Source organism: Heterodontus francisci, chromosome 4 (genome assembly GCF_036365525.1).
Source record: "Heterodontus francisci isolate sHetFra1 chromosome 4, sHetFra1.hap1, whole genome shotgun sequence".
NCBI lineage: Eukaryota > Metazoa > Chordata > Chondrichthyes > Heterodontiformes > Heterodontidae > Heterodontus > Heterodontus francisci.
Genome location: NC_090374.1, coordinates 47,135,228 through 47,160,829, shown reverse-complemented (window position 1 = coordinate 47,160,829; position 25,602 = coordinate 47,135,228). Strand labels below are relative to the sequence as shown.

Sequence of the window (25,602 nt, the reverse complement as noted above, 5' to 3'; positions counted from 1 at the left end):
AAACAGAAAACAAATGTAATCCCACCAATACACTCCAGTAATAGCAATAGAAGGGATGTTTATTTGCTGCCTATGGTACTTTCAGGACCTGAGAACAGATGTGGGAGAAGGTGACCCACCTTAATGAATCCAGCTAGACAGTCTAACAGTACCATGTACCAAGTAGAGGAGCCAAGGTTCCATGCAACAAACATGCCTTTCAACAGGTATAGCTATGTAGAGGACAGAGTGACGAAGAGAAATACAATTAAAAGCTTTGCTGCACTCACATCTTCCAAGGGCTTTAAATAGTTAATCATTGTAACAAAAACATGGAGATGGAATTTCCCCAGGGCTGCTCCCACTCTGTCACCATGACCCAGTTTACGCATGTAATTGGATGTACCGCAACACATCCGGTGAAGCCACAACGGTGGAGTGGGCGCAGATTCCAGGGCTGGAATTTTACATTGGGCGGGAGGCCCTGTCCACCAGCCAAAAAGTCAGGGGCGAGCCTGCCTCTGCCGGGCCTGGGGAGACAGGCTGGGATTTTTCGCTCCCTAGGCCCTTAATTGGCTTTGGATGGGACTTCCACCTCTCGAAGGTAGGAAGTCCCACCTAATGGAGTTGCTGGCCAATCAGCGGGTTGGCAGCTCTCAGTCCCAGCAGTGCCACTGGGAGAGGTGGCCACTGCTGGGACTGCACCCAGCCAACAGAAGCAACAGGGACAGCAGCCCTGGAACCAAGGTATGTTTTTGGGGCCTCACCGGGGACAATCGGCTTGGCCCCAGTGAGGCAAGCGGGGGTGGGGGGAACACTCTTGACCCCGTTTCTCCTGTCTCCTACCTTTTCTATTGTCCAGTCATGCCACAGGTATTTTGCCCTCTTAATCCCTACCCATGACCTATCTCTACACCTCTGCCTTCCTACTATCCTGCTGCCATCCCAGGTATGCAATCCCTTGAATAGACCCACAGATACCCTCTGTGCTCACCTCACCCACTACTGTTCTCTTGCACTCTGTCAGTGGACCAATAATCACCATCACTCTCCATATTTTCCTCCAGAATGTTCATTCACTCATGAATAAGGCCCTCGCCGTCCATGATCTTATTGTGGATGATTGCATTGACATCATGGCTTTGACTGAAATGTGATTCATGGTTGCTCTTGCCCCCCTCCTGAAGCCTTCCCTCATGGCTATATTTTCTACCACCTGTGTTGCCCTGCCTGAACTGCCATAATGGCAGTGTGGTCCTTATCACCAAATCTTACCTTGGTTTGTCCGACCTCTCCTTTGGCACCATCGCCTCCTCATCTTGTTCCCAGTTACATTGAGAGCAATCACTTCTACCTCTGCACCATCTCTCTCAACCTCTCTACTGCCTCTGTTGTCAGACTGCCTTGGAAGAGACACAACTAATACATTGGAAAGATCAAAGCCATTGTCGTCGGCCCCTAAAACAACTTACTAACCAACACACTCTGACTGCCAAGAGAGATCTCTCTACCTCTATGTGTTTCAGACTGCCTCTCCTGAGGGAGTGAGAGAAACCAAAGACTGGCACCATTCCTCAATGCTGTGTATCAAAGATTTGTCCACAATGCAACCAATCAAAGTTTACACTTGAAATAAAAAGCCATCCCCTTGGTGTGAAAACTTGCAGCACTGTTTGTCTCATTCAGCTTACCTGTCTTCTGGGCATATTAAATGAAATTCTGTCTTCCACAATAACAAGAAATACCTAGAACCAAGCATTAATGACCCAAATGATCTCAAAGCTAATGTAGTATGTGAAAATAAACAAAAGTAATATCTATGCTGGCTGGTCTGTCTGGTATTGCAGCTAGGAACTATCCTAATCAACATTCTGCATGATTGTGGGCTTCACCCTTTGAAAACTGGTTCAGACCTACAATACAATGAATTAAAATAAAATCACTTCGAGGCCAGATAGGTAAACGTCCCAAAATCTTACTACAACATGTCACGATGTAACATGAGTGTCACAAAGCAAAGCATACATATTTCAGTGTAATTTCAATCAAAGTTGATATCGTCTATGACCTGTCATTGAAGGACAATTCATCCAGCGCTAAATTGGGCTCTGTAGCGCCCATTTGTTAGGCACTATGCAGCCACCTAATTCTCGACAATGGGGTCTGAGATGCATGTGCACACTTTCGATAGGAAGTGCACAGGACGCCATCTCAGAAAAGGGGTTTCTGTGTGCACCTAATTACCGTCAGCAGTATGCAGAGCAGTGAGATCATGACGTTAGTGCGCAACACTGATCTGACATTTGCGCTACTATTTTCGAACTGCAAACTCTATCCAATGCCCAGTCTCAATCTCGCACAGCTGAACATGACATCAAATAGAATGACGGATTTCCCCCCAGCCCCACAACCTCCATTAATGCTACTTAAAGGATCATTTTCTGTGTACATGTTGCTGGATTATTTCTTCTGGCTGCTGGTGTAATTGTACATGTTTTTGGAGCTTTCCAATACTTAGCTAAAGTTTAAATACTCTACAGGGAGTGATATGGCTGGTACTGAAGTACTTTTCTGTTCATTTAAAAGCTTGTGCTGAAACAAGTTGCTTCCAGACTTGGGACCTTGTAGGGCTTCCTCGGGAAATTGAGATTAACTGGAAGAATGAAGAGAGGCCACGCAGAACAGGACAAGATGCTCGAAGAGGCAGGAGGAGGAGGGGAAGAAGGACTCTCAGCAGGAAGGCATATCCATCAAGGGTGCTTAGGGAGCAATTCTTTTACCTCAACTTCAGTGAGGATGAACGCATGAGACATCTTCACTTCGCAAAAGAGATCATGACTGAAATCTAACAACAGAGGAACAGGAGTAGGACATTTAGACCCTGTTCCGCCATTCAATGAGATCATGGCTTATCTGTGACCTAACTCCATACACCTGCCTTTGCCTGATATACCTTAATACCTTTAGTTAATAGAAATTTATCAATCTCAGGGAATGTATCCAGGGATGAGGAACTTCAGTTATGTGGATAGGTTGGAGAAGCTGGGTCGTTCTCTTTGGAGAAGCGAAGATTAAGAGGAGATTTAGTAGAGGTGTTCAAAATCATGAGTGGTCTGGACAGAGTAGTTAGGGAGAGGACGGCAATTTGATTGGCAAAAGAAGCAACAGTGACATGAGGAAAAACTTCTTTATGCAGCGAGTGGTTAAGATCTGGAATGCACTACCTGAGAGTGTGGTGGAGGCAGGTTCAATCGAGGCCCTCAAAAGAGAACTGGATAATTATCAGAAGTGGAAAAAATTGAACGGCTACAGGGAAAAGGCAGGGGAGTGCAACTAGGTGAGTTGCTCTTGCAGAGAGCTGGCACGGACACAATGGGCTGAATAGCCTCCTCCTGTGCTGTAACCATTCTATGATTCTATGATTCAATTTTAAAGTTAACAATTGATCAACCATCAATTGCTATTTGTAGAAGAGAGTTCCAAACTTCTACCACCCTTTTGTGAGTAGAAGTGTTTCCTAATTTCACTCCTGAAAGGCCTGTCTCTAATTTATAGACAATGCCTCCTGGTCCTAAATTCCTCTTGAAAACTTTGATCTAATCATCTCTTAATTTGCTGCTGCATGAGGGAGGTCAATGAGTCTCTCTAGGTAGAGAGAAACAACTTAATCACATTTCCGCTTGCCAGAGACAAGCAGGCGTACCGAGCATGAGGGTTTGCCCGAGGTTTCCCCATGATGTAGGCTGTCATTGATGACGCACACTTTGCCTTGCGTGTGGTTTCATGTGAACTCAGCCATTTTTATGAACTGAAAGGGATTCTATTCCCTCCAATTGCAGCTGGTGCGTGATCATAGGCAGTGCATCATGCTGCTGAATATCCATTAGCCTGGCAGCAATCACCATTTCTTCAGTCTGCAGCAGTCCTCTGAGCCACCTCTATTTGATCCACGATAGCAAGTCAAAGTCTGCCTGCTCAGTGACAGGCGTTAGCCACTCATGATATTGCTTATGACTCCAGTTTGGAATTCAGACACACATGCACAGCAGGCTTACAATGAGAGCCAGGCAGCCTCAAGGAATATTACAGAGCGCACCATCAACATTCTCACGTAATGCCTCTGCTGCCTGGACTGCACTGGAGGAGCCCTGCAGCATTCGGCTAAGCGGATATCAAGACTTGTACTAATATGCTGCATGCTGCAGAACCCTGACCCAACATTATATGAAAACATCCCTTGCCACCACCTATCAGGCAGAAGAGCAGTAGCATGAGGAAGAAGAGGAGAAGGAGTTGGAGGAAATGGAGGAGGAGAAAGTATAATAGAAAAAGAAACAGGAAGAGGAAAGGAGGCTACGATGTAGACAGCCCCTTTCTACATGATCAAATAATTCATGAGAGATACCAGTAATCTTAAGCACAGCTCCCCATTCACCAACAGATCGACACTACTTACCTATCCTCTATCACTGACCATCACATCATGATTTGTCTGACAATACAAAAATTACATATTGCGTACAATAATAGACTAATCGCCCTTGTGCATTCCTTTAGTGCTTTTCATCTGTGTCTTTGACTCCCCTAATACTCCTACAAGGTGCTTCCCCAGTGGCTGCAGTTTGGATGGTGGAAAGCTGTTGACCTTCAATTGAGGTGACTGCAGATGGCCTTGGAGAACGGCTTTGAGCAGTTCTGGGACTGGAGGCTTAACTTTGGACTGTATCATCTCGGCCTGGGCTGCAGAAGTCTGGACTAGTTAGTTGACAGGCAACAGTAAGGGTATTGATGAAGTGAAAGGGGTGGCAGCAGGAACGCCATCATCCTGAGAGGACAGCAGATTCATATTCAATGCCTCAGCAATCCTATTGATCTGTGGGAGAACAAATTGATGGACTGCTGTGACACCCTGAAAGCCCCATTAAACAATGGTATCCAGAGCCACAATGGCAGCTGTCTGAGCTTGCAAGGCAGCAAGCTGTCTGCGCTGCAATGCAAGCTGTGACATCGGCAATCAGATGCTGCATCTTGCTGGGTTCCATGTTGTGCTGATGCAGGTGACCACCTGTTCCATGTCAGAAAGGTTGGGCTGCCAGCTCTGCACAAGGCCCTGTGCCAAGTTGCTGTTCTATGCTCCTTGACATTGTGTGCAGGCTTTCTGGCAGGCTTTCCAATGCACCAAGCATTCGATTATGTATAGAGCCATCAGCCGTATTCTGTAATCTGGGCCACCTGACTTCTCTGCAGCAGAACTAGTGTGAGACCTCATCTTCCAACAAGCTGGACCTGCACAATACTTTCCCCCCACACTCCACGCACCTTTCCCCCCAAACTTGTTCCAGTGCATTTGTGCCTGGTATGTGCAAATCCCTCCTCTATCCTAACCTCTAAAATATCTGAGCTGGTGGCTGTCAGTGTAAAATTGAGTGATATTTTCTCTTGATTTTCACTGTCTTCTTCCTCTGTCACCTCTAACTGGGAAGGTTCCTGTTCTTGGGTATCTAAAATGAAAAAGGGACAAGGAATTTACAGACGACACCAAACTTGGAGGTGCGGCAAACAGTGAGGATGATATGAACTGCATGCAACATGACATAGATAAGCTAGCAGAATGGGCAGAGAGGTGGCAGATGGAATTTAATACTGACAAGTGTGAGGTGATGCATTTTGGTAGATGGAATGGGGAGAGGCAATATATACTTAATTGCACAGTTCTAAAGAGTGTGCACGAACAGTGGGACCTGGGGGTGCATGTGCATCAATTTTTGAAGGTGGCAGGACATATTGAGAGAGTGGTTAGCAAAGCATATGGGATTTTGGGCTTCATAAATAGAGACATTGAGTACAAAAGCAGGGAAGTTTTGCTGAACCTTTATAAGGCTCTGGTTAGGCCCCAACTGGAGTATTGCATCCAGTTCTGGTCACCACCCTTCAGGAAGGATGTGAGGGTCCTTGAGAGGATGTAGAGGATGCAGAGGAGATTTAGCAGAATGGTTCCAGGGATGGGTGATTTTAGTTACAAGGTTTGGTTGGAAAAGCTGGGTTTGTTCTCCTTAGAACAAAGAAGATTGAAGGGAAATTTAACAGAAGTGGACAAGATTATGGCAGGCTTAGATAAGTTAGACAAGGAAAAACTGCTCCCATTAACTAAACGTACAAGGAATACGGGTAACAGATTGAAGGTTTTGGGCAAGAGGTGCAGGGGGAATATGAGGAAGAACTTTTTTATGCAGTGGGTGGTAATGAGCTGGAACTCACTGCCCACGAGGGTGGTGGAAGCAGAAATTATCAATGATTTCAAAAGGAAAATTAATGGTCGCTTGAAGGAAATAAACTTGCAGGGCTACGGGAATCAAGCTGGGGAGTGGGACTGACTGAATAACTCCGTGGAAAGCCGGCATGGACTCGATGGGCCGAATGGCCTCCTTCTGTGCCGTAAATAACTCTATGAATGGATTGTGGTTAGGGGAGAGGCAAAAGTAAGAACTGCATGCTTACACCCGCTAAAGCAGGGGTGTCCAACATTTTCATGTGAGGGGCCACATTACAAGTTTTGTCCCACATGGGCACCAGTGAGCAAATTTCAGAAATATAAAGTCATTCGAAATTTATCTTACTATTAATCAAAACAACAAGAAATGTGCATTTTTGTGAACACGCTTTAAATGAGAAGACTAATTTATCAACTTACTTTCTCGTTACTATGTTGAACACTGATTTAGTGAGATACCTGGCATTTTTTTTGCTTGCACAAGTTGTCAATGTTTGCCTGTGCATTTGATGTAGTGATGCAGAGTATGGATAGATGTCCATCTGTCAGGATTGATCTTGATCTCGTTTTGATGCTTTATATTCTCTCTCTTCTCTCTCTCTCCCCCCTCTCTTTCTCTCCTCCCTCTCTCTCTCCTTCCCCTTTTGGTCTCTACCTCTCTCCCCCTCTCTCTTGCCCTCTCTCTCTGTCTCTCTCTTTTTGTCACTTCCTCCCCCCCCCCCCGTCCCTTTGCTCTCTCTCCCCTTTCTGTGTCTATCTGTCCCCTCTCTGTGTCTCCCTCTCTCCCCACTCTCCCTCTGTCTCTATCACTCCCCCCTCTCACTGTCTATCTCTCTCCCCTCTCTGTGTCTATCTCTCTTCCCTTTCTCTCTCTCCCCTCTCTGTGTCTATATCTCTCCTCTCTCTCTCTCTCCTCTCTCTCTCTCCCCTCTCTGTGTTTATCTCTCTACCCCCCTCTCTCTCTCTCTCCTCTCTGTGTCTATCTCCCTCCCCGCACTCTCTCTCTCTCTATCTCTCTCCCCTCTCTGTGTCTATTCCTCTCCATCCTCTCCCTCTCTCTCTCCCTCTGCTTCCCAGGCCGATGCTGATTTAAAGGGCTGCCTGACTCTCTCACTCTGTGCTCTCTCAGTGTCTTTCTGCCCTGCGCCTCTGGCTGTGTGCTGGCCCACTTCCTGCTGTCTCCTCAGCCTCTCTCTCCCTCTGCCCTGCAGCAGCCATTGCCATTCACTCGCTCACTCCTGAACCACCCAAAAACAGCTGGAGAAGCCAATCCAAGTGCGCCTGCACTGCGAACTGCCAATCAAAGAACAAAGAACAAAGAAAATTACAGCACAGGAACAGGCCCTTCGGCCCTCCAAGTCTACGCCGCTCCAAATCCTCTATCTAAACCTGTCGCCTATTTTCATGCGCTCTCACATATTCAGACATTTCTCAAAGTATCACAGCCCAGATTCACTTTTCAAAACACTCCCACCACTTCTTGCAACCACAGTGCAGCTCCTCTTTAAAGAGGTGCAGGCTACTATTAAGCATCAAGAGCCACTTGCAATATGCTGATACAATGAACAGTGTGGGTAGTGTTGGGTGCACTTCGCAATCATGTAAAACAGCTGGCAGGATGAATTTAACATGCTGCCTGCAATGCGATGAACAGGCATGGGTTAATGGCATACTGCGATCGCCACACTTGTTTTCAAGGGTTAACCAATTTAGCCACCGTCTGGTCTGAAATTTTCTCTAATGTAACAGGTCCTATGTTCTTACGCAGCAGTCCAAAGACTTTTTACCTTAGAGCTACCTAGAAACAGTTACACTGGAGTCATCTTGAGTACTAAAGATATAAATCACACTAAGTTGCCACATTAATGTGATATCATTGGTAATATTCACTTTTGGCAGAAATGTTGTAATCCCCTGATTTTCATCAATGAACTTGAGCCAAAACGAATTTGTCGCCTGAATAGCTGGAAACGATTGAAAATTATTTCAGAGAAGGGCTTTAATAATTATCCTTCCAAACAGCTCCTATCAATATGGCCTTCAGCTCAATCCCTATGCTCAGCTGAGTGTTCTTTGAGCAGATATGTTCCCTCAGATAAATTACATCATATTTCAGCAGTGATGTTTGGCATATTTCTTCATGCTGCAAATTGGGATATAATTAGTGCTGGCACTGAGATATTTATTTATTTTTTTGCCCTGGACTTTGAATGCATTGGTGTAATGTGTTTTTCTGCACTCTTCTTTATAGTAGCATAGAAACTTACAGCATAGAAGAGGCCATTCAGCCTGTCGTACTTGTGCTGGCTCTTTGAAAGAGCAGTCTTGCTTAGTACCACATCCCACCACGTTTTGTCCGTAATTTCCTCATCCACAAGAACCTGTCTAACTCACTTTTAATTTTCTTTTAATGAAATCAGCCTGCACCACCTTTTCAGTGACAGCATTCCAGCTCCCAACAACTCTGAGTGAAAACATTTCTCCTCATCTCTCCTTCAGATGTTTTGCCAATGATTTTAAATCTATGATCTCTGGTTATTGCCCCACTTGCCAGGGGGAATATTTTTTCTCTATCTTTCAAAACACTCATCATCTTGAAAGCCTCTATTAGGTCACCTCTTAACCTTCTTCATGCCAAGGGCAGTAGTCCTAATCGAAGTCTCCCTATCCCTGGTAACATCCTGGTAAACCTCTTCAGTACCTCTTTTAAGGCCTTTACATCTTTCCTGAAGCTTGGGGCCCAGAATTGTTCACAATACTTCAATGTACCTATCAGTTTTCTTCATTCTGCATTTAAAAAACACAATCTTCTACATACCTCTTGCTTATTTGTATTTCACTGTGGTTTTTTACAGTATTTCTGTAACAATAAATGGCCCTTTTCTCTCTTCTCCTCCTGAAAATGATGATTAGATTTTGAGATATTTTCCTTATACTCGGCACAAACATGCCAAAGTATAACATTTGGGAACATTGACAGACAGCTTCAAAAACACTACAATTAAAAAAAATGTGCAGCTGAGAAACAGCCCTGTGTTATGGTAGAATAATTTTTTAGATTTTTTAAAATTTAGATATACGGCACTGAAACAGGCCCTTTGGCCCACCGATTCTGTGCCGACCATTAACCACCCATTTATACTAATCCTACACTAATCCCATATTCCTACCACATACTCACCTGTCCCTATATTTCCCTACCAACACTAGGGGCAATTTATAATGGCCAATTTACCTATCAACCTGCAAGTCTTTTGGCTGTGGGAGGAAACCGGAGCACCCGGAGGAAACCCACGCAGACACAGGGAGAACTTGCAAACTCCGCACAGGCAGTACCCAGAATTGAACCCGGGTCGCTGGAGCTGTGAGGCTGCGGTGCTAACCACTGTGCCGCCCTATGTTATAAATGCTACGTGCATTCAGATAAAGAGCCTTAAGCTTTGACTTTTTACCATTTTTACCTACTCTGGTTCTAATTTCTGCTGTACTGTTATACAAAGAACAAAGAATAGTACAGCATCAGGAACAGGCCATTCGGCCCTCCATGCCTGCGCCGATCTTGATGCCTGCCTAAACTAACACCTTCTGCACTTCCGGGGCCCATATCCCTCTATTCCCTTCCTATTCATATATTTGTCAAGATGTCTCTTAAACGTCACTATCGTATCTGCTTCCACTGGCAGCAAGTTCCAGGCACTCACCACCCTCTGTGTAAAAAAACTTGCCTCGCACATCCCCTCTAAACTTTGCCCTCGCACCTTAAACCTATGTCCCCTAGTAACTGACTCTTCCACCCTGGGAAAAAGCTTCTGACTATCCACTCTGTCCATGCCACTCATAACTTTGTAAACCTCTATCATGTCGCCCCTCCACCTCCGTCGTTCCAGTGAAAACAATCCGAATTTATCCAACCTCTCCTCATAGCTAATGCCCTCCAGACCAGGCACCATCCTGGTAAACCTCTTCTGTACCCTCTCCAAAGCCTCCACGTCCTTCTGGTAGTGTGGCGACTTACTGAACTAGTAATCCAGAGGTCTGGACTAATGATCTGGAGACAAGTTCAAATCCCACCACCACAGCAGCTGGCAAATTTAACTTCAGTTAATTAATTAAATCTGGAATGAAAAACTAGTCTCTGTTATGGTGACCATGAATCTACAGGATTGTCATAAAAACCCATCTGCTACGCAAATGCCCTTTAGGGAAGAAAATCTGCCATCTTTACCTATATGTGACTCCAGACCCATAACAATGTGGTTGACAGTTAACTGCCCTCTGAAATGGCCTTCCAAGCCACTTGGTTGTATTCAAGACCACCTTCTCAAGAGAAATTAGGGATGGGCAATAAATGCTGGCCTTGCCAGTGATGCCCATATCCTATGAATAAAGGCCAAGAATGAAGAATGCTGTTTCATGGCAACTGGGTAAGTTCATTATCTTTTCATGCACTGGATTTCAGGATTTTTACGAGTGATTTGTGGTCACATTCCAGAATTCAGTTGCTTTTTCTGAGGAAAGTGAAACCCAATAAATTCACTTATGCTATGTGAAAAAGAAATTGATATAATGAGTAAAGTGGTGTAATAGGAATAGATTGCAAACTGGTGGTTGTAAGTTCAAATCGCAACTTGGCAAGTTATGAAATTACATTTAATAAGTCTGACAATTTATGGGCTGATACTAGAAAAAATAACCATGAAAGCTGCTATGTTCTAAAAGCTGAACTGATTCACTAATGTCCTTCAGGGAAGGAAACCTGTCGCTCTGTCTGGTCTGGCCTACACGTGACTCCAATCTCACACTACATGGTTGACTCCAGATGCCCTCTGAAGCAGCCTAGCAAGTCATTCAGTTGTAACAACAATTATTACTGCAAGATTCACAGCCACCTTCCCAGTGCAGCTGGAGACAGGCAGTAAATGCAGCCGTGCCAGCATTGCCTGCATCCTGAGGACAAATTTTTAAACAGCCTGTAGGATTTTCAAATTCTGTGCAAAATGGGTGTGAAATTGTTGGAATGACTGCACTGCATGCTCAAAGCCAACATCAGGAGGCCCAAAACATTTCAAGGTTTCATCAAGTGCTTAATGAGAACTAACACGCACCTCAGCACACTGGAGGGTGTGACAGGGATAGTGAATGAGGGACAGATTAAGAATCATACAGACTGCATTAGACAGGATAGCAGGAACGGAGAAAAACAGACTGAGACAGACACAAAGAATGACACGGACTGACCCAGAGGGAAAATGAACTGAGATAGACACCCTGACAAAATATGATAGATACAAATAGGAACATAGACAGGGAATGGCAGAATGAGGAAAACGCTGCGATACTGACAACGCCAGTGAATAATAGAGGCAGAGGCAAAGACTGAATAACAGGACAAAGATAACAAATGACAGAAACAGATACAGAGAAGGACAGAAACAAAGAATGACAGAGACAGGCCTAAGCCTGGCAGGGCAAGGGCAGATGCAGAGAATGGCAGGGGATGATAACAGAAAATGACAGGCTTAGTGACAAAGGGCAATGGACAGAAGCTACAAAATATTTAAGGGGAGCAATCACACTAGCAGTAAGAGCAACAGAATGAATGAGAATGAACATGAAGTGCAGCCGCCAGGAAAGAAGCCCAGTCTTAGGACCCTGTAGCATAGAGCCTGCCTGCAAAACTGCCGTGAGCCTGGAACTGGGGCTACTCTTTGTGCAGCTACACCAACAAGTCATCATAAAGGTTTGACCTCAACCAGATTAATGCCAACACAGGAAATGCAGCAGCTTTATTGAATCATTTTTTCCTACTTTCTCTTCAGACATTGATTAATTGACAAATCCAGATACAAGCTTTGGTCCAAGTCAAGTGATGATTTACCATGGTATTGTTGGATTGAAGATGTCCCAAAATAAGCTGATTGTTGGGCTCCCACGTGAACCACGCAAGAACAGGGCAGAAAAGTGAATTCAGCATGAAAAGCAGATGGTTGACAACTATGGAGCACCTTAGTCTTTGGTCCCAGCATGGTACAGTTCCCTATTCCCAGCCTTTCCAATGTTACTGGGCAGGATTTCTATTCAGGATTATAACCCTACCTGTCTCTTTGAAGTTCAGACTAGGGCAAAGGAAATCAAAAAGACACCTTTCACAATTAAGCAAGGCTGTCGATCATCTGTAGGATTTAAAATACAGAGGTCGCAGGTCATCATGAATTTGCAACTCCTGGTGTGTCAGCAGACTCAAATTGATTTTCTTTGTCTCCTTCCTGTGATCAGATACAAGTGTTTCTAACATCTAGATGGATTATGAGATGTTGCCTCACTTGCTGAGCAATTACTGTAAGTGACTAGTTTCAGACAAAGCAGGCAGCCTATCTTCACAGAATCTATAGGAAGGTTATATACAAGACGGTTAAGTATGGATTCTGCTTGTAGGAATCAATATTAAAGTGACTACTGAACTGGAAAAAGATATTGGGGAACTTTATGACAAGGTCAGCAGCTGTAATTGAAAATATACTGTATTGTGTAAAGCTTAACTATTGAATAGTGAGCTCATATTGCCCCTCCAGTGTGTCTGAATCAGCTGAATTAAGATAGCTCAGTTTCCTGCAGTGTATACCTACATAATCTGTTAGCAGCTTTCAAAAATCTGCAGGAAATCCCCCAGTCAACACTACAAGTATCTTTCAAGCTCACTAGTCTGTGTCCAAGTACTGAGTAATAAACTGTGACGTCTGTATTAAAATATTACAACAGCTCCTAAAGTAGCGGTCCTTGTATGGAAATATTCCCAAGTAGACCTATAACACAGAAGCTAGCACATTACTGTCTGACATCATTCTGAGTAACTTCTATCCACCTCGAAACAGAGACTACAAGGTCCATTTTCAAACGTGCTGATTTATTTGCTCACATAGCAGGAATATTCACCGGGAAATCTTTGATCATACTGTGGAATTTGTGATCATGCTGTCTGACTTGGGAAGAAATATCAACTTCAGCAGAAGTTTAAAAGAGGCAGTAGTAAATCGTCTATTTGTTATACACCCTGCCCAATATTTCTTTCCATTGACAATGTAGAGACAAATCGGATGGGGTGTACTGCAGATCCACTATGGTCTGTTCTGAACTCCTGCAAAAGTTGAAATTTACTCCATTTTGGTTTTAGAAACATCCAAAACCAGTATTGTTACCAGTTTGTAACCTTTCTAAAATTGCTAACATAAGTAAGATTACCGTGAATTCTCACAAAGCCAAAGATATTATTCTGTTTGGTTAAAAAAACACACATTTTGCAAATACAAATAAAAACTACATTTTGGAGTCCCCCCCACCCACCCCCCCCCCCCCCCCCCAAAGTATTTTCTGCTCCTTCTTGGATATTTAATACTATTCCTGAATCGAGATGTATGTTCTATGTGTGCTTAACAAACGCACCATTTGAGACAATTACATTGTTAAGACCAGGTTAGAAAGAAGCCAAGGGTTCCCTTTCAGTCTTCACCTGGTCTGACTGTAACAGGGTTTAATTTTTAAACACACCGTGTTTTTATCTCCCCCTTGGTGAATCCTTGTTCACCGCTTTCCAATTGTAAGGCAAAGAAACCAGCACAAACAGGCTTTCTCAGGTTTAAAGAAAAGTGAAATTTTATTAAACTCTAATTTGGTTAATGCCTATGGATACAAGATGCGCCCACACTAGCATGCACACGCGATACACACAAGCAAGTAGAGACAGAAACAAAACAGAAGAAATAAAGTGGAAAATTTTGAGGCAATATCTGAAGAGCTATTGTTACAGTTCTTCGAGCTCACTCTAGAGTCTTTGATTGTAGGTAGATCTTGCTTTTCGTTGGGGCCCAGTATTCTTCTTAAACCTTGTTCACTGTAGGAGACTTTTCTCTCTTGAGGTTCATGTGTCTTCAGTGGATTCAAAGGCTTGTGAGAAAGAGATGGGAGCAGACAGGAGAGGTCTTTTCAGTCCAGGAGCATTCTGTTTTTGCCCAAACTGTTTATACAAATTCAAAAAACTCAGCTTTCCCAGCAGGTTAGTCTTGTGACTAGCTGGTTTAAACATAGAAACATAGAAAATAGGAGCAGGAGTAGGCCACTCGGCCCTTTGAGCCTGCTCCACCATTCATTATGATCATGGCTGATCATCCAACTCAGTAACCTGTTCCCACTTTCCCCCCATATCCTTTGATCCCTTTCGCCCCAAGAGCTATATCTAACTCCTTCTTGAAACGCAGATTGGATGACCGCTTTGCTGAACACCTCCGCTCAGTCCGAAAGCATGACCCCGAGCTTCCGGTTGCTTTCCATTTCAACACTTACCCCCTGCTCTCATGCCAACATTTCTGTCTTTGGCCTGCTCCAGTGTTCCAATGAACATCAACGCAAGCTCGAGGAGCAGCACCTGATCTTTCGATTAGACACTCTACAGCCTTGTGGACTGATCATTGAGTTCAATAACTTCAGAGCATGACTGGCCTTTTTTCAATATTTTATTTTTTAACCATGTGCCTGCTTTTCATGTAGTCAGAGCTGCTCATTATTCCACCATTAACAGTCTCTCTGGACTAATTCTTTGTCTTTCACTACAAGCATTAACATACACTTTGCCTTTGTCCCAGAACAGCTTTGTTATTTAATCTCTCCTGCCCTATCAAACACCTTCCCCTTTGTTCTCTCCCCCATCCCCCTCCCCTTCACTTGGCTAAAACCTAATTCTTTTCTAACCTTCGGCAGTTCTGATGAAAGGTCACAGACCTGAAATGTTAACTTTGCTTCTCTCTCCACAGAGGCCGCCAGACCTGCTGAGTATTTCCAGCACTTTTTGTTTTTGTAACATCACACCTTTGCTTGTATAATCTGCTTAATTTTCACTAAAGCTAAGCATGATTTCAGCCAAGCAGTTCTCATTGCTACTGCTGACTACAAGTTTTTACAATGTGAATGCTACCTCTATGCATTTGTTTAAAAACAGCTATATTTTATTTTCAATAGCTTGTTAGTCAGGTCACTGGCCTCTTTTCCTGCAGCCGGTCACTCATGGTGGTCTGCAGTTCCACAGGGGTTGGTAAAAATCTGCTACCTCACCCTATGCTTATTTTTATGTCCAAGGAATGCAAGAAGCTATTTCACTGTGGAAAGCATTACAGCTGAGCTCAATCCTGTTTTCACCCAGCATTCAGACATACCTTCCCTATAGGAGTTACTGGACAAAAATCAGGAGGAAAATATGTGGTAACAACTGAAATAACTACAGAACAACCTGGCTAAGCACATGCTATGCATACACACATGTAAAACAATCTACCTATAAGACAATTTGCCTGTGTTCAGGTTTAATCAATCAAAACAAAATGTATGAGCTACAAATGAGACAAGGATCAACATTGTCACAGTTACATTGATTCTGCCTTAGATGGTCCTGGATTGGACAGTGCTATCTTCAAATGACAGATAACAGAACTTCAAATAGCTGATCATAATTTCAATGAGGTCTCAAGGAGGTTTGATAGGCCAATTTTTTTTTCTGCTTCAGTCACGGGATGTGGGCATTTATTCTTCGGAACCCGAAGAAGGGTCACTGACCCGAAACATTAACTCTGCTTCTCTTTCCACAGATGCTGCCAGACCTGCTGAGCGGTTCCAGCATTTCTTGTTTTTATTTCAGATTTCCAGCATCCGCAGTATTTTGCTTTTATTTAAGCGTCTGTAGGGGAACGTTTAGGGAACAGTGACCATATAAGATTTATATTATTTATGGAAAAGGACGAGCAACAATCTAGAGTAAAAATATTTAATTGGAGGAGGGACTATTTCAGTGGGATGAGAACAGGTAAATTGGAATCAAAGATTGGCAGGCAAAACTGTAATGCGACAATGGGCGGCCTTTAAAGAGAAGATGGTTCATCACAGTTGAGGTAAATTCCCAAGAGGGGGAAATGGTAGGGCAACCAAAGCCAGAACTCCATGCATGATGGAAGAGTTAGAGAGTAAGATGAGGCAGAAAAAGGGTGCTTATGATACGTCAGGTTAATAATACAAATAAGAACCAGGCTGAATACAGAAAGTTCAGAGGATAGGTGAAAAAGAAAATAAAGAGGGAAAGAGGGAGTATGAGAGGGATCAGTGAGACCACTGCATTAATGACCTAGACTTGGATGCACAGAGCACAATTTCAAAATTTGCAGGTGACACAAAACTTAGAAGTATTGTGAACTGTGAGGAGGACAGTGATAGATTTCAAAAGGACGTAGACAGGCTGATGGAATCGCCGGACACGTGGCAGATGAAATTTAATGTCGGGAAATGTGAAGTGATAAATTTATTAGGAAGAACAATGAGATCCAATGTAATCTAAAGGGTATAATTCCAAAGTGGATGCAGGAACAGAGAGATCTGGGGGATATATGTGCACAAATCATTGAAAGTGGCAGGGCAGGTTGAGAATGTGATTAAAAGGGCATATAGGATCCTGGGCTTTTCTACATTCTGGAGCCAACCCAGGAGCAGGCTATTTTAAACCTGGTAAGGTGTAATGAAACAGAATTAATAAATGACCTCGTAGTAAAGGATCCTCGAGGCAAGAGTGATCACAACATGATCGAATTTCACATTCACAGAGGGTGAGGAGATTGGGTCTGAAACTAGTGTCTTAAACTTAAGTAAAGGCAATTGCGTGAGTATGAAGATAGAGTTGGCTAAAGTGGACTGGGAAAATAAGTTAAAAGGTAAGGCAGTCGAGAAGCAGTGGCAGACATTTAAGGAGATATTTCATAACTCTCAACAAAGATATATTCCATTGAGAATGAAAGACTCTATGAGAAGGATGCACCATCTGTGGCTAACTAAGGAAGTTAAGGATGGTATCAAATTGAAAGAAAAGGTGTACATTGCTGCAAAAATTAGTGGTAGGCCAGAAGATTGGGTACATTTTAAAAACCGGCAGAAGATGATAAAAAAGGGAAAAATTGAATATGAGAGTAAACTAGCAATAGATATAAAAACAGACAGTAAAAGCTTCTACAAATATATAAAAAGGAAGAGAGTAGCTAAAATAAGCATTGGTCTCTTAGTGGATAAGACTGTGGAATTAATAATGGGAAATAATGAAATGGCAGACACTTTGAGCAAGTAGTTTGTATCTGTCTTCACAGCAGAAGACACCAAAAGCATCCCAAGAATAGCAGAAAATCAAGAGGCAAAAGGGAGGAAGGAACATAAAACAATCACTATCACTACAGCAAAAGTACTCGGAAAACTAATGGGACTAAAAGCTGACAAGTTCCCTGGTCCTGATGGCCTGCATCCTGGGGTCTTAAAAGAAGTGGCTGCAGAGATAGTAGATGCATTGATTGTAATCTTCCAAAATTCCTTAGATTATGGAAAGGTCACAGCGGATTGGAAAATTGCAAATGTAACACTTCTATTCAAGAAAGGCGGAGCGGGGTGGGGGTACAGGTGGCATGGAGGGGGCAACAGAAAGCAGGGAACAGTAGGCCTGTTAGCCTAACACCTGTCATTGGGAAAATGCTACAATCCATTATTAAGGAAGTAGGAGCAGGACATTTAGAAAATCATAATGCAATCAGGCAGAGTTAACATGGTTTTAAGAAAGGAAAATAGTGTTTGATAAATTTATTAGAGTTCTTTGAGGATGTAACAAGCAGGATGAATAAAGGCGAACCAATAGATGTAGCATATTTGGATTTCCAAAAGGCATTTGATAAGGTGCCACATAAAAGGTTACTAAACAAGATAAGAGCTCATGCTGTTGGGGGTAATATATTAGCATGGATAGAGGATTGGCTAACTAACAGGAAACAGAGAGTCTGGATAAATCAGGCATTTTCAGTTTGCAAACTGTCACAGTGGAAGGCCACAAGGATCAGTGCTGGGGCTTCAACTATGCAAGTTCGAGTCAATGTTTGGGACCTTTAGATCTGACTAGTCAATGACCAGTCCGGGTACGAGGCATTTGGTATAAGCAGTAGTAAGTTTATTAAGTGGAAGCACAAGTAGTATAACTAAATTGTACTTAGCAAGGCAGTAATCACACTGTTCTTACGAACAGCAACTCCGGACTCACCAGTTGATTGGGGGGCTGTCTCCTGCTCTGTTCTTGTTGCTGTTGTGTTCTTATTGACCATAGTCTATCTCCTCTTCTCTTGATTGTTGTTTCAGGGTCACAAGACTCTTCTTCATATACCCTTTTTGAGTCCAGTCTTGTGCCATAGTAGGTGACTTGAGTACCCTTGAGTAGAGTGAAACCTCATCTTAACCAACTTGATAAGTTTACAATACAGTAATGGACAATAATAAAATGATAGTAAACTAATATGGTGTTTTTGATTACTAAGCAGGAGACCCGTTAGCTAACATAGTTAACATAACATCTTTGCTATTGTCTTAGTATAGAGTTCAGCAGATGAAAACGCTTATCCAAGCTTCCAAGCAGCCAAAGGTCAGAATACTTCCTGGCCTAAGCTTTTATAAAAGCTTGGCATTTCTTTCCATCATGCTCCTTACATCGGAATCTTAGATTATTTAAAAATTATGCCTCGCTTCTCGGCATTTTCTGAATTCATACTTCCATACTAACCTACATGTGTGGGGGTTTTATATGAGAATGGATAGAGGATTGCCTAACTAACTGGAAACAGAGAGTCTGGATAAATGGGACATTTTCAGCTTGGCAAACTGTAACTAGTGGAATACCACAGGGATCAGTGCTGGGAACTCAACTATTTACGATCTATATTAATGACTTGGATGAAGGGACCGAGTGTATTGTCAAATTTGCGGACGATATAAACATAGGCAGGAAAGCAAGTCGTGAGGAAGGCACTAAAGTGTCTGCAAAGAGAAATAGATAGGTTAAGTGAGTGGGCACAAATTTGGCAGCTGGAGTATAATGTGAGAAAATGTGAGATTGTCCACTTTGGCAACAAGAATAGAAAAGCAAATTATTTACATAGAGTTATAGAATCATTTACATCACAGAAGGAGGTCATGGAGAGAGACTGTAGAATGCTGCAGTACAGAGGGATCTGTGTGTGCTTGTACATAAATCACAAAATGTTAGCATGCAGGTATAGCAAGTAATTGGGAAGACAAATGGAATTTTGGCCTTTACTGCAAGGGGGATGGAATATAAAAATAGGGAAGTCTTGCTACAACTGTGCAGGGCATTGGTGCAACCGCACCTAGAGTACAGCGTACAGTTTTGGTTTCCTTACTTAAGGAGCGATACACTTGCATTGGAAGCAGTTCACATAAGGTTCACTAGGCTGATTTCTGGGATGAAGGGTTGTCTTATGAAGAAAGGTTGAGCAGGTTTGGCCTGTACTCATTGGTGTTTAGAAGAATCAGAGGTGGTCTTATTGAAACATATAAGATTCTGAGGGGGCTTGACAGGGTAGATGCTGAGAGGATGTTTCCCCTCATGGGAGAGTCTGGAACTAGGGGGCACATTTTCAAAATAAGAGGGTCTCCCTTTTAAGACGTAGATGAGGAGGAATTTCTTCTCTCAGAGGGTCGCTAATCTTTGGAATTCTCTTCCCCAGACAACAGTGGAGGCTGGGCCATTGAATATATTCAAGGTTGAGCTAGACAGATTTTTGATCTACAAGGGGTTCAAGGGTTGTGTGGAGGAGGGGGGAACAGGCATGAAAGTTGAGTTAAGGGCATAATCAGATCAGCTATGATCTTATTGAATGGTGGAGCAGGCTCGAGGGGCCGAGTGGCCTACTCCTGCTCCTATTTCTTATGTTCTTATGCTCTTATGTTGATGGGCTGAATGACCTCCTTTTATGCTGTAATCATTCTATGATTCTATGATGTCAGGAGCAGTCACCCTCAACTTACCTCTGGAATTCAACTCTTTTGTCCATACCACCCTTCAGTGTCAGTGGTTGCTCAGCTGGTAGCAGTGACCTCGGACTCAAAAGGCTTTGGGTTCAAGTCACTGCAGGACTTGACTGGAAATTTCAAGGTTGTATTGAGGAAGTGCTGCACTGGCAGAGGTGCTGTCTTTTGGATGAGACGTTAAACTGAGACCCTGTCTACCCTCTCAGGTGGACGTAAAAGATCCCATGGGACTATTTGAAGCAGAGCAGAGCAGACACACCTGGTGTCCTGGCCAATGTTTATCCCTCAATTAACATCACAAAAACAGATTATCTGGTCATTATCACATTACTGTTTATGGGACTTGCTGTGTGCAAATTGCTGCCACATTCCCTACATTATACAGCGACTGCACTTCAAAAGTACTTCATTAGCTGTAAAGTGCTTTGGGACATTGTGGTCATGAAAGGCACAATATAAATACAAGTCTTTCTTTTTTTGCTTTCATGTTTGGACCAAGACTATAATGAGGTCTGGAGCCGAGTAGTCCTGATGAAACCAAACAAAGCAATGGCGAACAGGTTATTGGTAAGTGCTGCTTGATAGCACTGTCGATGACCCCTTCCATCACTTCGCTGATGATTGAGTGTAGACTGATGGAGTGGAAATTGGCTGGATTGGATTTGTCCTGGTTTTTATGGGTCTGGGCAATTTTCCACTTTGTGAGGTAGATGCCAGTGTTGTACCTGTACTGGAAAGCTTGGCTGGAGGCATATGGCTAGTTATGGAGCCCAAGTCTTTGGCAGCTGGATGTTGTCTGGCCCATAGCTTGGTCACTTTTTTCTTTATACTAATCCACAAATCCATAAATGACCAGATTTATTGAATGAGATTTCATACCTTACCACAGTGGGATTTAAGCTCACAACCTCAGAGTTGCTAGTCTGGTACCATAACCATAACACTGCCACATCTTCACACTGCTACTCAATGATCTCTCAGGCTCTCGATCTCCTACTCATTTATGTAAAATTCACTTAAGATTACATAATTTCTAGGGATTGCAATACTGTCTTTTATGGTTGATACTGGAACCTGTCATAGCCGCTAAGCGCATTGCACTTTTGAACTACAAGAAAGCCCCCAGCGATTTAACATCCGCAGCACTTAAAGCAGCCAGAAGTACTGCACAAAGAACAGCTAGGCGTTGCGCAAACGACTACTGGCAACACCTATGCAGTCATATTCAGCTGGCCTCAGACACCGGAAACATCAGAGGAATGTATGATGGCATGAAGAGAGCTCTTGGGCCAACCATCAAGAAGATCACCCCCCTCAAATCTAAATCGGGGGACATAATCACTGACCAACGCAAACAGATGGACCGCTGGGTTGAGCACTACCTAGAACTGTACTCCAGGGAGAATGCTGTCACTGAGACTGCCCTCAATGCAGCCCAGCCTCTACCAGTCATGGATGAGCTGGACATACAGCCAACCAAATCGGAACTCAGTGATGCCATTGATTCCCTAGCCAGCGGAAAAGCCCCTGGGAAGGACAGCATTACCCCTGAAATAATCAAGAGTGCCAAGCCTGCTATACTCTCAGCACTACATGAACTGCTATGCCTGTGCTGGGACGAGGGAGCAGTACCCCAGGACATGCGCGATGCCAACATCATCACCCTCTATAAAAACAAAGGTGACCGCGGTGACTGCAACAACTACCGTGGAATCTCCCTGCTCAGCATAGTGGGGAAAGTCTTTGCTCGAGTCGCTCTGAACAGGCTCCAGAAGCTGGCCGAGCGCGTCTACCCTGAGGCACAGTGTGGCTTTCGTGCAGAGAGATCGACTATTGACATGCTGTTCTCCCTTCGTCAGATACAGGAGAAATGCCGTGAACAACAGATGCCCCTCTACATTGCTTTCATTGATCTCACCAAAGCCTTTGACCTCGTCAGCAGACGTGGTCTCTTCAGACTACTAGAAAAGATCGGATGTCCACCAAAGCTACTAAGTATCATCACCTCATTCCATGACAATATGAAAGGCACAATTCAACATGGTGGCTCCTCATCAGAGCCCTTTCCTATCCTGAGTGGTGTGAAACAGGGCTGTGTTCTCGCACCCACACTTTTTGGGATTTTCTTCTCCCTGCTGCTTTCACATGCGTTCAAATCCTCTGAAGAAGGAATTTTCCTCCACACAAGATCAGGGGGCAGGTTGTTCAACCTTGCCCGTCTAAGAGCGAAGTCCAAAGTACGGAAAGTCCTCATCAGAGAACTCCTCTTTGCTGACGATGCTGCTTTAACATCTCACACTGAAGAATGCCTGCAGAGTCTCATCGACAGGTTTGCGTCTGCCTGCAATGAATTTGGCCTAACCATCAGCCTCAAGAAAACGAACATCATGGGGCAGGATGTCAGAAATGCTCCATCCATCAATATTGGCGACCACGCTCTGGAAGTGGTTCAAGAGTTCACCTACCTAGGCTCAACTATCACCAGTAACCTGTCTCTAGATGCAGAAATAAACAAGCGCATGGGTAAGGCTTCCACTGCTATGTTCAGACTGGCCAAGAGAGTGTGGGAAAATGGCGCACTGACACGGAACACAAAAGTCCGAGTGTATCAGGCCTGTGTCCTCAGTACCTTGCTCTACGGCAGCGAGGCCTGGACAACGTATGCCAGCCAAGAGCGACGTCTCAATTCATTCCATCTTCGCTGCCTTCGGAGAATACTTGGCATCAGGTGGCAGGACTATATCTCCAACACAGAAGTCCTTGAAGCGGCCAACATCCCCAGCTTATACACACTACTGAGTCAGCGGCGCTTGAGATGGCTTGGCCATGTGAGCCGCATGGAAGATGGCAGGATCCCCAAAGACACATTGTACAGCGAGCTCGCCACTGGTATCAGACCCACCGGCCGTCCATGTCTCCGTTATAAAGACGTCTGCAAACGCGACATGAAATCGTGTGACATTGATCACAAGTCGTGGGAGTCAGTTGCCAGCATTCGCCAGAGCTGGCGGGCAGCCATAAAGACAGGGCTAAATTGTGGCGAGTTGAAGAGACTTTGTAGTTGGCAGGAAAAAAGACAGAGGCGCAAGGGGAGAGCCAACTGTGCAACAGCCCCAAGAAACAAATTTCTCTGCAGCACCTGTGGAAGAGCCTGTCACTCCAGAATTGGCCTTTATAGCCACTCCAGGCGCTGCTTCACAAACCACTGACCACCTCCAGGCGCGTATCCATTGTCTCTCGAGATAAGGAGGCCCAAAAGAAAGAACTTTTTGGAAGGAAAGGTTTGAATTTGCATTCTAACAATTAATTACAATACTTTTAATTCCCGGTCTCCTGTTTCCCAGTTCTGTTGATGCATATAGAACAGTTAGTGAGCATTAAAATTGAATTTCCTTCTCTCTGGGAAGACCGACTGTAATCTACAGCTCCCCAAGCTGTTGAAATTTCATTTTAATGACCATTGATTGATCCATACACTGCCATTACTGTGCATCAACACTAATGGAGAATGGAACATCATGAAGTGAATGATCTTATAGTTGTTTGGTAGTACAGAACTTGAGTATTGATGAAAATAGAAACATGTTGTCGAAGCTATTTTCAGCAATACTGAATGATCTTAATTAATCTTCAGAAAAGATAGCAGGATATTTTCTTCCAAAAGCAACTTGAAAGTCACTATACTGAAGCAAAGTTGGATATCATTTTAAACATGGCCATACATCACAGAGAGAGGGCAAGGGACCAGGGACCTAAGAGAGGAGAACAGCAGAGCCCAAGACTGAGAGATGCAAATGGGAGATCAGAAACTAGAAAAAGGCTAGCAGGGTACTATTGCTGGAGAGGGGGGATTACTGCTAGAAGGCCTAGAAGAGCCAGGAGAGTTGAAAGAGAGAATCCAACCATCTCTCCTTGATGTTCAATGGCATTACCATCGCTGAGTCCCGCACTATCCACATTCTAGGGGCTACCATTGACCAGAAACTTAACTGGACCAGCCATATAAATACTGTGGCTACAAGAGCAGATAACTCACCTCCTGACTCCCCAAAGCCTGTCCATCATTTACAAGGCACAAGTCAGGAGTGTGAAGGAATACTCTTCACTTGACTACATGAGAGCATCTCCAAGCTCGACACCATCCAGGACTAAGAAGCCTGCTTCTTCGGCACCCCATCCACCACATTAATACGAACATACCAATTAGGAGCGGGAGTAGGACACTCGGCCCCTCGAGCCTGTTCCGCCATTCAATAAGTTCATGGCTGAACTGATTACTCCACGTTTCCACCTACCCTCGATAACCTTCCACACCCTTGCTTTTCAAGAATCTATCTACCTCTGCCTTAAAAATATTCAAAGACTCTGCTTCCATCGCCTTTTGAGGAAGAGAATTCCAAAGACTCATGACCCTCAGAGAAAATAATTCTCCTCATCTCTGTCTTAAATAGGCAATCCCTTATTTTTAAACAGTGACCCCTAGTTTTAGATTCTCCCACAAGGAGAAACATCCTTTCCACATTCACTCTGTCAAGACTCCTCAGGATCTTATATGTTTCAAGCTAGTCACCTCTTACTCTTCTAAATTCCAGCGGATACATGCCTAGCCTGTCCAATCTGTCCTAGTAGGACAGCCCGCCCATTCCAGGTATTAGTCTAGTAAACCTTCTCTGTACTGCCTCCAACGCATTTACATCCTTCCTTAAATAAGGAGACCAGCACTGTACACAGTACTCCAGATGTGGTCTCACCAATGCCCTGTATAGCTGAAGCATAACCTCCCTACTTTTGTTTCAATTCCCCTTGAAATAAATCATAACATTCTATTAGCTTTCCTAATTACGTGCTGTACCTGCATACTAACCTTTTGCGATTCATGCACTATGACAGCCAGATCCCTCTGCATCTCACAGCTCTACAATCTCTCACCATTTAGATAATATGCTTCTTTTTTATTCTTCCTGCCAATGTGGACAATTTCCCACTTTCCCACATTATACTCCATTTGCTAGGTCTTTTCCTACTCACTTAACTTATCTATATCCCTTTGTAGCCCACTTGTGTCCTCTTCACAACTTACTTTCCTACCTATCTTTGTGTCATCAACAAATTTAGCAACCATACCTTTGGTCCCTTCTTTTATATAAATTGTAAAAGGTTGAGGCCCCAGCACAGATCCCTGTGGCACACCACTCGTTACATCTTGACAACCAGAAAATTATCCATTTATGCCTACTCTCTGTTTCCTGTCAGCCAGCCAACACCATACACCATGAGCTTTTATTTTCTGCAACGACCGTTGATGTGGCACCTTATCAAATGCTTTCTGGAAATCTAAATACAATACATCCACTGGTTCCCCTTTATCCACAGCACATGTAAATCCCTCAAAGAACTCCAATAAATTGGCTAAACATGATTTCCCTTTCACAAAACCATGTTGACTCTGCCTGATTGCCTTGAATTTTTTG

At 43.7% G+C, this 25,602-nt stretch overlaps 1 protein-coding gene across 1 annotated transcript in view; it reads right to left on the bottom strand.

Annotated features, from left to right (window-relative positions):
• The window catches only part of lhfpl2b (LHFPL tetraspan subfamily member 2b), a 328,744-nt gene that overhangs the window by 277,325 nt on the left and 25,817 nt on the right, over positions 1-25,602 (bottom strand). Inside the window, exon 2 of the mRNA XM_068029468.1 lies at positions 18,351-18,515. The gene's annotated coding sequence lies outside the window, so the exon portion shown is untranslated. The remainder of the gene's footprint in view (positions 1-18,350; positions 18,516-25,602) is intronic.